The 12,647-nt window shown below is 30.8% G+C and overlaps 1 protein-coding gene across 7 annotated transcripts in view; it reads right to left on the minus strand.

Annotated features, from left to right (window-relative positions):
• Positions 1–12,647, minus strand: part of LOC129917120 (hemicentin-1) — a 128,675-nt gene that overhangs the window by 57,594 nt on the left and 58,434 nt on the right. The gene's annotated exons all lie outside the window — the stretch shown is intronic.

Genomic DNA, 12,647 nt, shown 5'->3' on the forward strand with positions numbered 1-12,647 from the left:
TCTCAAGTGCTGTGAAAAATATCTACTCAAAGATTTCAATCAATTTTGACACTATGATGAAGTAGAAAATCTCAAAATGGATCACGTACTTCTATTTGCTGTTGGATATGTATATTTTAGCACCTGAAACCCAAATAGATGTTCTCGATTGCTATCAACCGCTCTAAAAAAATTCGTGTTACATCTCTAAAATTGTGTAGAGGCAATTTTTTTGGAGAAATATGATAGGTACAAATCTTGAAAAGACCCTCATGATTGTGTATTTCTGTTATAGCTATTCTATTGAAATTAAACATTCCTATTTACAAAATTGCTAAGATAAATGGACCGGACGTGACTTGATGAATCAAATTTATCTTTTCAGAGTCTCGCGCGGAAATAAAAGAATATTTACGTACACTTATTTAGGTATTTATTTTCTACGAGTATAACATTTGACATATTTTGGCAAAAATAAACAAACAAAAGAAAAAAATAAACAAAAGCATTTATGCAAGTAGGAAACTTCGTAATATTAATAAGACATCTTTAAAAGACAGTTATGAATGTGATATAGTTCTTAAATACATAATTCTTTTCGTTCCTTTTTTATACTAAATCAAGTTTTTATATGCATTTTAAGACAACTTAACGTATTACTGAAAATATTCATAATAGGGGTACCTATCAGAATTATCCAATTATGTAACAACTGTATTTGGCAAAAACATCTTTCATTTTCGAGGAAAATGATTGAACTCTTTATTTTTATAAAGAGATTTTACATAACAAAGAAACGTCACGTACAGACACTAAAAGACAACCAAGGAATTGTATATATGTATAACGTCTATTATACACTAAAGTTCTTTGAATATTACATGAATTGTTGGGTTTTTGGATTAACTGCCTCTTTGAAAAAACACCCTTTCTTTATTATTTTTATTTTATTTTATTATTAAGGGGGTAAATCCCTCTGGAAATTTTTTATTTTTGCATTAATTTTTTTTTGCCTTATAAATTCATTTATCAACCGATGAATCTATTTTCAGTGGTCTAAGCCTTAAATGAAGCCTCAAATGCCCCAAGATAGTCCCGAAACCCATGCCCTACCTCAGTACGAAAACGAAAACTTTAAACGCTTTTTCCTCAAAACGCGCTTATTTCCGCGCCGTGCAACAGAACTCAAAAACTAATGAAGCTATCAACTTGAAATAAATTGCAAATCCCCTTAAACGAGAATATTTTTAAGAAAGTTGGCCACCTAGGTTTCTATAGATTTATTTTATACCACAGGTGTTTAAAATTTTTCATAAAATACTTTTTTTACATTTTGCATCAAAAAACAGATTTCAAAATTTTTTTTACAAAAATGTGCAATAGCTGTGCAGTTTTTTAAGCATTTATGTACTCATACAATTATTGAAGAAAATTATAAAAAAAAGAAATAAATAAAATTCATTCATTCGGGGTTGTAGTGAATGAAAACACAAGATGATAAAATTTAAAATACACTGAACGAAAAAAAGCCAATATTTTATGAACTGGTTGCGATAGAACTTTTTTCTATCTGTTTTTAAGAACAGTCATAAGTGTAGCTATCAGCCGTTTTAGAGTTGTCCATTCTCTATTGCACACCCTGTATATATTCAGACATATTATAAACAAAAATTCCCAGGGAAATGGTTTCGGGAGAAGGGCCCCAATCGGAAAAATGGCGAAAAATTCCATTTTTTTTTGCTTTCCCATATTCTTAACCGTTGAAGAACGAAATTCAAGCTTAAATAAAATGCACGAATGGGTCGCACGAACTTGCTCTTAGAGTTAAAGTTGCTTAAATTTTTAAGACTTTTTATATAGAAATTTGGAAAAAAAAAAATTCGTTTTTTAAAAAAAATAAAATAAAATCTAAAATTAAATTGCCCTCCAAAACAAGTATGCAGTTTTGATTGATATATTAACATGCATTTTTAGAAAAAAAAAATTTCAAAATCGTTAGAGCCGTTTTTTAAAAAACTAATTTTTTATAAATAATTTTTTGGAAAAAAAGTTTTAAAATAAAATTGGTATGCCATTCTTTAGAAATCACTAATCAACATCTAAAAACAAAATTTCAAAAAAATTCAATGTCCCGTTTTCGAAAATTTGATTTTTCAAAAAAAAAATTTCAAAATTTTTTTAAAAATCCAAAAATTATTTTTTTCAAAATCTTATTTTTGGCTTATATTTAAATTATATAAATGCTTCTTCACAAAAAGTTTCGTTGAAATCGAATAAGTAGTTTCGGAGATAATCGGATTTGAAAAAAAAAACGGTTCTATGGCAGGTACCGTTAATAATGATTCTCAAAAAAAAAGTTTTTCATTGGAAGATAGGCCTTAGCTTAAAACTAACACTTGAATTTTTTAAACAAAATCGTTAGAGCCGTTTTCGAGATATTTCAATTTTACTATAATCGGTATATGACAAGTACCGTTATTTTTGGTCCAAAAAAATAATTCCAAAAACCCCTCTGGAGAGTCGCCAAATAACGCCACATACCAAGTTTGACATTAATCGGTCCATACGTTTAGGCTGTAGCTCCTTATACAGACAGACAGACAGACAGACAGACTGACAGACAGACTGACAGACAGACAGACAGACAGACGGACTTCCGGGACCCACTTTTTTGGCATTGTCTACCATCGTAATGTCATGGAAAAATGTTATCTCAACTTTTTTTTTTTGTACGAATGCATAACTTGATATATATATAAGTACCTATATCGCAAGTAAAAATAATGAAATTTCAGGAACTTTTCAGTTAGGAGTTTTTTTTTTTCAAAATAGGCCTGATTATGACGATGTAGGCTTTAATTTATGTAACCGAAGTGTTACTTTCGTTAAAAGTTATTTTATAACATCTTTTATTTATTTATCGTATGTATTAATGTTTTAATGTATTAATGTATCGTATGATTCAATTCAAAATATGTTTCTAATTATGTATAAATATACATATATTCTAATTAGGCTTAATGTATTTTCTAAATATTACCGTATGCCCTTTAATGTACTTTATTCAAGTAATCGTATCATGCACATGCAACTCTAGTTAAGCTTGACAATGTAATCTTTAAGAAAAATAAAAGCTCAGTTCTTGTCCATCGTCTGAAGCGATAACATCGTGTTTTCTTTTTAATTATGTTATATGTTTGGCCGTCTTACAACGATTACAACTCAACTTCAACTTTTTGAATCGTTATACCTAAAAACGGTGAGTCTTAGGAAAAAAAGTGTCATGACACTTTTTATATATGATAATCTGATCTACAATTCTTGCATTGAAAATTTTTTGATGAGACTTACCGTTTTGCTGAAAATCGTGAAAAGCCAGTTTTTGTGACCTTTGACCCCCCGTAAATTTTTTTCCAGACCTCGGATCGATGAGGACTTTTTAAATTTAATTTATGATGGTGTTTCCAACAATCCTTCCAATTTTCAGCTTGCTGGGAATTAATGTAACCTCGGATGTCTAAATTGACCGGACTAATATCACATACTTTCCCAAATTTTAATAAATGCTTTCAGTTTTCCAAAAAAAATTATTGAAAAAGCTGTCGTCCAGAGGGATTTCCCCCCTTAAAAATTTTCATTGGAGAATCATTTTTGTCATAGTTTTTAATGTGGTAATTTGAATTTCACCTTACATTAATAAAAAATACCCTTTCATTCAACATAATTTTCTACAGTCTATGGATTCTTTGTTCTAATAAAAAACGAAACTTTTTTAAAAACTAAAAAAAAAACAAATTTTTTGTCAGCTGTTATGAAGCCTTTCTGACCCATAATTCAAGCCCTAAAAAAACACAAAAAATATTTTTGACAACTTTATGGATTATTTTGTCCTTGCTTCATCTAAAACCTTTACCTATCCCCAATTACATCAGTTATATTTTACTTGCTATCGTCAAAAACAAGCACCTTTGCGTTAAATCAGCAATAACTTTTTTTAGAGCCTTTGCTTTCACCTAATTTTGATGTCATTCGATTCATCATCAAAAAATAACTTTTAAACATTGTGTCATATGATTATATTTTTTTCAATGTTTTGTTGACATACTCTCCACCCAACCTCTCCACCCAATTTCAGTGTGTCATTGAATTATCTATAATTGTGCGATAGATATTGTTATCAATTGAATATTTCATAAAGTTACTTTTGAAAAATCATTTCCAAACCCTAAACAAATTTCAGCCCACGGCCTTGACCAAAGATACCCAGAAGTAGATTGGAAACTTCTGACGTCATACTGGTTTGCCAAAAAGCTCGGATTGATACTTTTGGCTAAGTATGTGTGAAAACACTGTGGTTACACAGTGTGTATTTTACATTTTATCCGTGATACAAAACAAATTACAACAGCACGAAACAAACAAATGGGTTTTTGGGGGGTAAAATGTACGAAAGTTTTCAATCTCCTTCTGGGTGCGCATTCAAAAGTTCTTGTTCCTGTGCTAACTCTTGAAGCGGTACTGAATCTTCATCAATTTCTAATATTTTCGTTTGTACCGTCAGACGGCCCCCTAATTACTGGGCTTTTGTTTGATGTTTTCGATAGTTCCAGGGAACATATTAGGTAAATTCTTTTGAAACTCCAGAGCGAATTCGTAATGTTAACGGTAATCCACCATAAAGCAAAAAATACATCACATCACTAAGAATATTGGAAAAAAACTTCATTGTATGTCAAATGATAGCCAAAAATGGAACAAAATCAGCACACAATTTTTATTAAATAAATGGAGGTGCTTATAAACTTTAATAACATAAGCTCTTAAAATCACATTAAAAAAAGAAAGAAAAGAAAAGAAATCACCACACAGATTTTTGTGTCGAACTTAAAAATGTATGTCTTTTCTGAAAGCAAACGTACCTATCTGAATCTAAATCAAACTTTAATCCAACATTCTGCAAAACTTCAACTTGTGACTCTAATCTCTTCTCTCTTACGCCAAAGATTTATTGTTGATGTTTTAGATCTTCCTTTTTGTATGTGTCATTAAAGCAAATTCAAGAATCAATAATTTTATCTACCGCGACACTCTTGTTTTTCTAACCATCACTGTGGTTTGTTTATTGATGTGTATTTGTGTGTATCTATGTGTGTTTTATCATATACATAAATGCAATGTAGGTTTGTGTTTCATTTAACTTTATTTGCTTTAATTTGAAAACTCAATTTCACCTGCAATCTGCAACAAAATACCACAAAAACAATCATAATTTTTCCCAAAAAAAGAAATTTAAAAATGCATAGATTTTCCGCTGCTATATTATTCACTCATTTGCATTTTAAAATTACTTAATTTTTCCATCCGCTTAAAATGAAATGAAAAATTTAAATAAACCCCTTTTTTTCGCACACAACAAAACCCACACATTATAAGCTACGACGACGCCAGTGAGTGTGTATGTATGTTGTTTACATTGTTCGAAAACATCAGGAAACGGAAACTGTTGTGTTCGCTGATTTTTTCGGGAATGCAAACTCTGCTCGATGATTCTGAATAATCATCTGAATTTTTTTTCCTCTTCTGATTAAAAATATTACAAACACTTATATAATTGAATAACTCTACTTATTATTTTTTATGAAAAATAAAAATAAAATATTTACAAGAGTTGTTTTCCTTTACTACAAATTCATGGAAAAAAAAAAAAAACAACCCTCTTTAAATTCCAATGGTTTAAATGCAACTTATTATACCATAAAACATGACACACAAAAAATAAAAAAAAAAAATAAAGAAAAGAATGAAAAAAAAAAAAACATGAGAAGAGATATTATCATATCATTTCAAGTCTATAAAAGAGGCTCTATGTCAACCCTTCTTAGAGACATAAAACCTTTTTATTTTGAATTGCAAACATATTCAAGTCTTATAATATGTTCCATCGCTACTGCTGTCCCCCGCCCGATAAGTTATTGATTATGCTTATACTTGAAGAAAACAAATGTGAAAACACTCACAGCACAGCCTGCCATAGGGACTTTTGTTTACTAAGGCTTTTAAGGTTCAAGATGAAAAAAAAAAAGGAACAAAAATGTAATAAAAAAAATATATTACCATGCGTTGGTTGTTCTTCGAAAGATTTATAATCCCACGTCAAACAGTGGCCATGGATACGTGGAAAATTGGACAAAATTTAAAGAAAGACAAACATTAGCCTTATCTTTTATGAAATGTTATTTTAGCCTAAAGTTTTTTTTTTTTAATTTCCAGCGAATTTTGGAAGAAGTTTATACCAAAAGGGAATTTTTTCGTGCGTGACCTGAAGAGAGCATTCTAAGAAACGCAGTTAAGATAAACTCATAAGAAGAAGGCAGTTTCTTTATGGTTCAGTGAACTTTGAAAAGCTAAGCTCTTTTAATAGAAATTTCCAACAGGAAATCAAATAAATACTTTGCTCCATGAGACTTTTTCTTTTATTGGTGGTAAAGCTCCCAAGAATTGATGAAAACAATAAAATCTAATACTACTATCTACACATGATTTTCTGGTCGAGAAGATTGAAATTGGATTGATTTACATGAATGTTGTTTTCCATTGGAAATTTAGTACGCTACTTGGAAAGGATTTCTAGCGTTTGGAAATTTTGGCATGCTATTCTTAATTGTATATTCAACTAGAGAGGACCTCATCTATGGAATCATTGGCGGTGTCTATAATGAAAAGTATTACCTACGACTAGGTAGGTACTTTAGTATTATATAAAATTGGTGAAAATATCAAAACTTTAAGTACCCTTTCCCAGGGCATACAAATCCCTCTTCCACGAACTATCTTTTTCACAGAAATCAGAACTTTTTATTTTCAAAATAGTTCTTAGTGATTCAGGTCATGAAGTAGTACAACTATCGAGTAACCTTAAACAACTTCAAGAATTACAGAAGGCTGGATGTTGAAAATGTATGTAAGGCAACCTCAACCAAATGCATGCTAGTTCACTAAGTGAAGAGTTTTGAATGTGATGTACGTACCTTAGAATGTGTGCTCCTATAAACGATATAGAAAAAGGGTGAGTCGAAACAAAAATTTTTCTAAGTGCGTGTGTGAGTTGCGTAAAAATTTTGTTTGAAATTTGACGTTTGGATACATTTTGACTCTAGCGTGGTGAATAAAATGGGTTAAAGTTTATCGAGCTGTGGGGCAGGTTTAAATGGGTTAAAATTTGACGTTTCTCATGAATGATAAAGAAGTTTGCATCTATTTTGTCTTAATCAACCAATTAAATAAAAAGAGATGAAAAATCAAGAAAAATAACGGAGATTTGCAAGAAAATTTATAAGAAACTTTAAATTGATCACATTTCAAAATCGAAATACGAAATAATTGTTTTTTTTTTTCTTTTGAAAATGATGACATATCAGCTGTATAAAATCTAGTTTTCAGTGTAACCATACACAGAGAAAAATATGACCCGCTAAAAACTAACAGATTGCCATATTGTTTTACCTTCCATACATTTCATAAGGAAATCTTATTAAAATCAACGATTAATAAGGTTTTTTTAAGGAGATTTCTTATTATTTTTATAGAGAAAATCTTATTAAAATTTGACTGAAAAGTTGATTTTTTTTGCAAATTAGCACTAGAACAAAAATCGCGATCAATATTTTCATGGCAGGTTGGTTCAGGTGGTAAGGTGGGCGACTAATGATTTGAAGTCTCCAGTTCGATTCCCAGCCTGGTCATCATTTTTTTTATTTTTTTTTAGATTTTAAAACAATAAGGAAAACCCGATTGTTTTAATAAGGTTTCCTTCTTGGATGAAAACCATAGAGAAATCTTATTGTTTTTGTTCTATTTTATGTGGTCTATTTTTCTCTGTGTACTGAATAAATTCCAAACGAGGAATTTTCGTTTGAAGATTTTTTACTGTTGTATCAAAAAATCAAATTTTCAGTTCAAAATCGAGAAAAACAGAGCTTTTTATAATTTTTAGAGTTTTTTTATTAACTTTGTTTTTTTTTTTAAGTTTAATTTTGTATAAGAATTTATTTTACCTGGAAAAGAAAATTGTTTGCTGAGAGAAATTTCTTAAATCCTTGCAGAAAAGTTGGTTCAAAAAATTCTTTTTAACGCACTTCACACAGAAAATGGCTAAATTTGATCCTATACAAAATGTCAACTTTTAATCGTGGTAGAAATTAAAAAAAAAAAATTCGTTTGGAGGAAGAAAAGTGAGCTGGACAATGAAATGTGAGTTATTTAACACTATCCATATATTCTAGTATAGGTAAGAACGAAAGCATAACAAAATCTTTGTTTACGATTTCGTTGCGTTCGTTTTCAATGAAAATGTTCGTATCTCTCCAGCAGCATACTTTGCTCTCGCTTAAGATGGAGCTCTATCTTCTATTCAGTCTTTACCTAACGAAGAGATCTTCGAGGCAACTTGTTTGGCCAAGGGATATGTGGAAATCAAATAAAAGCCTTCGATATTGACTATAGGAAGTTTCAGAAGGTGCTGAAACAGGGGCTATCCTGGTAGAGATCTGTGATAAATTTAAAGGAACTTTCATGCTGTTGCTAGACTCTGGATACGGAGTTGTCCATGGCTATGCAATAAAGGCCGGATATAGTAGAAAGTTTGATTTTGAAAGTAAAAAGTTTCAAAGATTCAAGAAAGTCCAATACCATATTTAATTAATCAGTCCTGTGTTATGGAAAAGAGTAACGGACACTTGTAGACAAGAGTCCAAGAATAACTTCTGGTTTGATTTAATAAAAAGATTCTTTGACCTCAACCAATCATGACCATGCCATCAGCTGGAGAGACTTGATGAATGACAACTGTGGGTGCCATTCGACGCATGTCTTTGGCATGCGCCCAATAGGTTGGTAATAATTTCCCACTTTTGTGCTTTTGATCTGAAGAGTTAAACTCCAGTGCTGCATGTCTTTGACATGCGCCCAATAGGTTGGTAAAAATTTCCCACTTTTGTGCTTTTGATCTGAAGAGTTAAACTCCAGTGCAGAAGTTTATCTAGAAACAGCAAAAATAGGTTCCAAGTGTCAATTCAAAGTAGCCAAAGGAATTTTCTTTATTTAAAGCATCTTTATGCAAGGCATGTATTATTATAGGCCTCTATAAAATATGTAAGAGAAGTTTCTAAGAAACTAATTTGAATTTATGATTTTTGAATAAACATAGTCATATAACTGTTTCTTCTTGCGTGACCTTTTTTTAAGAAAAATAAATTCTTCTGTTTTATTTTGTTTTGTTTTGAAAGACCCATAGCCCACAAAACAGAAGAATTTATTGCACAAAGTTATACATATTTCACATCGGTTGCTGGCATCAAGAAATTAAGCTAATCAAAGCTAACAAGCAACAGGATAGCTTCCGTTAAGCAAGAAATAGATTTTAATATGCATTTCTTCAGAGACAATTATTAACTACTCTTAGAGCACTCATGAGCAAAGGCGGCAGTCAAAGAGATTCTCTCGAAATACAGCATTTAAGCATTTCTATGAAAAGACCGTATTGTCTCTCTGTTTGTTAAAAAGCTTCTTGATTATGAAGAAAAGTTTAAAAGGAATTCCTCAATTTATCCGGAAAAGTCGGTTCGGTACTCATCTCTATTAGTCGTTGTCTTCAAAATTGATCCTTCCACATAATTAACCTACATGCAACTGCCTGCTGTCTTCTAATATGAAAGGTCATGGTTTATGCTATAAGCATGTGTGTTTCTTTTTTTGGTTTTCTTCCAAATTTTAAGTTATACTGACCCACTGTGGTTCGCCATGCGTTGTATAATTTGTTTTGCTCGTATTTATTTCTTTCGCTGTTGTGTTCGATACGACACAATTATGCAAATTTAAATCAAGCTACAGCCAATCTAGGCCTCAGAGATCCAATAGATGAATCAGTGACATCGCTATTTCTATTCAACATTTGCTCGAGTATACAAAACAGTACACTCTCTACCCACCACCGTATCGTCTATACCCGAAGGTATTATACAGTATTCTAACGAGAACAAAAACCAAACAACGAATCGAACAAAAAAAAAACTGGGAATTTAGATTGAGTGTCCTAAAAATAGATACCACAAAAATAAATTAACTTTTTGTCGTTTTTTTCTTTCGTTTATAAGGTGGAGGATGGTCGCTGCCTCTTGTGTGATGCCGAAATGTCGAACGTCGTCGAAGCCATATAGCCAAATACTCAGCTGAAGTATAGTCGAGTGTCGAGTCGGCCTCGGCAGTCGCAATAAAAGGCGCCTGGGGGAATTAGTAATTGACTTATGCTTTCTGTAAATATATATCAATTAACATAAATCGGTTCTATTTAGGGCTAGCTTCGGCTTTGGAGTTGAATACGTTTTGAAAAACTTCATTATCTCTGATGAAAAAGTGTCCTAATGTTGTGAGTAAATGGAAAATGGATGGAAATCTTGTGTTTTATTTGATAAAATTATATCCCAGAATTAGCTAATAGCTAAATGACACCAGTTCCAGTACAGAAGAAAAGATGAATAGATTGATTTAGGGTTGAATAGGAAGGAATTGGTTAAATGAAATGCTTCATTAGATGTTGACTTTACCTTTTAATTAACATTTACCGCCGCTTCAGCATAAAACACTACTTATTCCAATCCCACCAATCCCATTGCCATTGAAGCTTGTGATGCTTGACAAATATATACGAGTAAGGGTAAGGAATACAAATGTTCAAGTATTAATTTCCCCTTTTGCTGACTTGAGTTTGAGTATTCAACCAACTACCTTCTACCAACTATGTTATGTATAGGTACCTAAAGGATAGGCCAATTTTCTTCTTATGTTAGCCAAATGAGAAAATTGTTACCGACGACCCACGACGATAGGAAGGAACTTAGAAACGAAGGGTAAGCACAGCGCAAATGGTATAAGGATCGAGCTCTCGAGCCTGATGGAAATGAAGCGTAAACATTTTAGATCTGTGTCCAAGTTCATGCACAACTTATTATTCTGGCCACGAACTGGTAGAAGCAAGAAGGTTGAATAACTTTTTGTGTCACGCAAAGAAAATTGATTTTTTTTTTCTGTATTTGGTTTTTTTTTTATCTATCTTTTTTGTGTGCAAAAAAAAAAAAAAGGGAGATATGACAAGAGGCCTTCATATCATTTAGCACAGGGACATCTTAAAACTTTTGCCGAGAGTTATATCTCTGCCTTGAAATCTCTTAAATTCAGATTGAATAGAGGATTAAAGTAAAATATTATCATGTACAATCTTATCCTTTAGTTGGGTTAATGTTGTTTTCATAAGATTTATGATATCATCTGATGCTTATTACATTCCAATGCGGAGTAAATGAAGCTTAGTAATGTTTGCATATTATTGATATTTTGACCTTTATGACAGAGAGTAAACACATTATTTTAGGATTTAAAGTTCAAACTGCGGGCGGGAGGAGAATGACATTTGTTTGTGTAAGATTGTTATTCGTTTTCATATTAAAGGTCGAAGGATATCATAATAAAGACATTCTAATTTTATTATTTTACATAATTAAACGTGTAAAGATCTATTTTTGAACTGTATTTAGAATTTATTTTTGGGACTAATAAGATATTCACAATGAAAATGCTAGATTGTTAATATTGTGAAGTTAATTAGAATGTTTAAATGTTTTATTCTTTTGTATGAAAATTTATAAGGGTGTACTTTTAAAGAAATATCAAACAGCGTGAGATTCATTATTGAAGAATTCTTGAAAAAAAAAGTACAAAACAAGTGTTTAAATATGAAAACTTTCGGAATTTTGTGTTATAGAATGGTTAAATGACCACCTTCTGACTGTCCAAAGTGGTCTCTTAAGTATAGAATTAGATTGAATAGGTACTTAATTTATACATAGCTCATATATTTTTATAACAGAAAAAAGCATGTGAGGCAATCCTTCATAAAATTCAATTTCCTGCAGTAAAATTAGTATAATTATTTTGTTGCTGAGAAGCTTTTTTTTGAAATATCGATTTTTCACTTTTTTGGAAAGGAAAAACGCGATTTTTAGTGGAAAAAACGGCTTTTTTGTTACTGTCAAGTAAAAACTAAAAACAAATTTGAAAAAAAAATCTCCAGCCTTACTTCCTTTAAAAAAAAATTCATAAAAATAGTGCTTTAAGAAATTCAAAATTCGATATCTCGATAGAGTAATTGTGATACTAGATTGGAGTTCAGAAATTCAAAGTATCATTTGGTTTTCTATGACTAAATCTGGCTGGCCAATATTGCTGTTATTAACGGAAAAATCCATTTTAAAAATAATTTTTCTGTTTCAGTTTTTTCCAATATTCTCTGAAATAAAAGGGGAGTTTTTCTACATAGTCTAATTTAAAAGGTGTTAATCTAAAACTTTTCAAAAACCAAAGATTTTTTCGGTAACTTTTTTGATTGAAAAATAGGCTATGTTTTCAAATTAAAGTACAAAAAATAGTATTTTGATGAACAAAAATTTTAAAGAATGTTAAATAAAACAAAAAAATAAGTTTAAAGAAAAAGGTTTGTTAAAATATAACTACTTTTCCAACTACGATTCTAGCAATATTCCAAGGTTTTGTAATCTAATTTGTTGGTGTTTTTTTGTTTGTGTTTTTTTGACATAACTTTTTTATTAACGAAAATA

This window comes from Episyrphus balteatus, chromosome 3 (assembly GCF_945859705.1).
Source record: "Episyrphus balteatus chromosome 3, idEpiBalt1.1, whole genome shotgun sequence".
In the NCBI taxonomy this organism is placed as follows: domain Eukaryota; kingdom Metazoa; phylum Arthropoda; class Insecta; order Diptera; family Syrphidae; genus Episyrphus; species Episyrphus balteatus.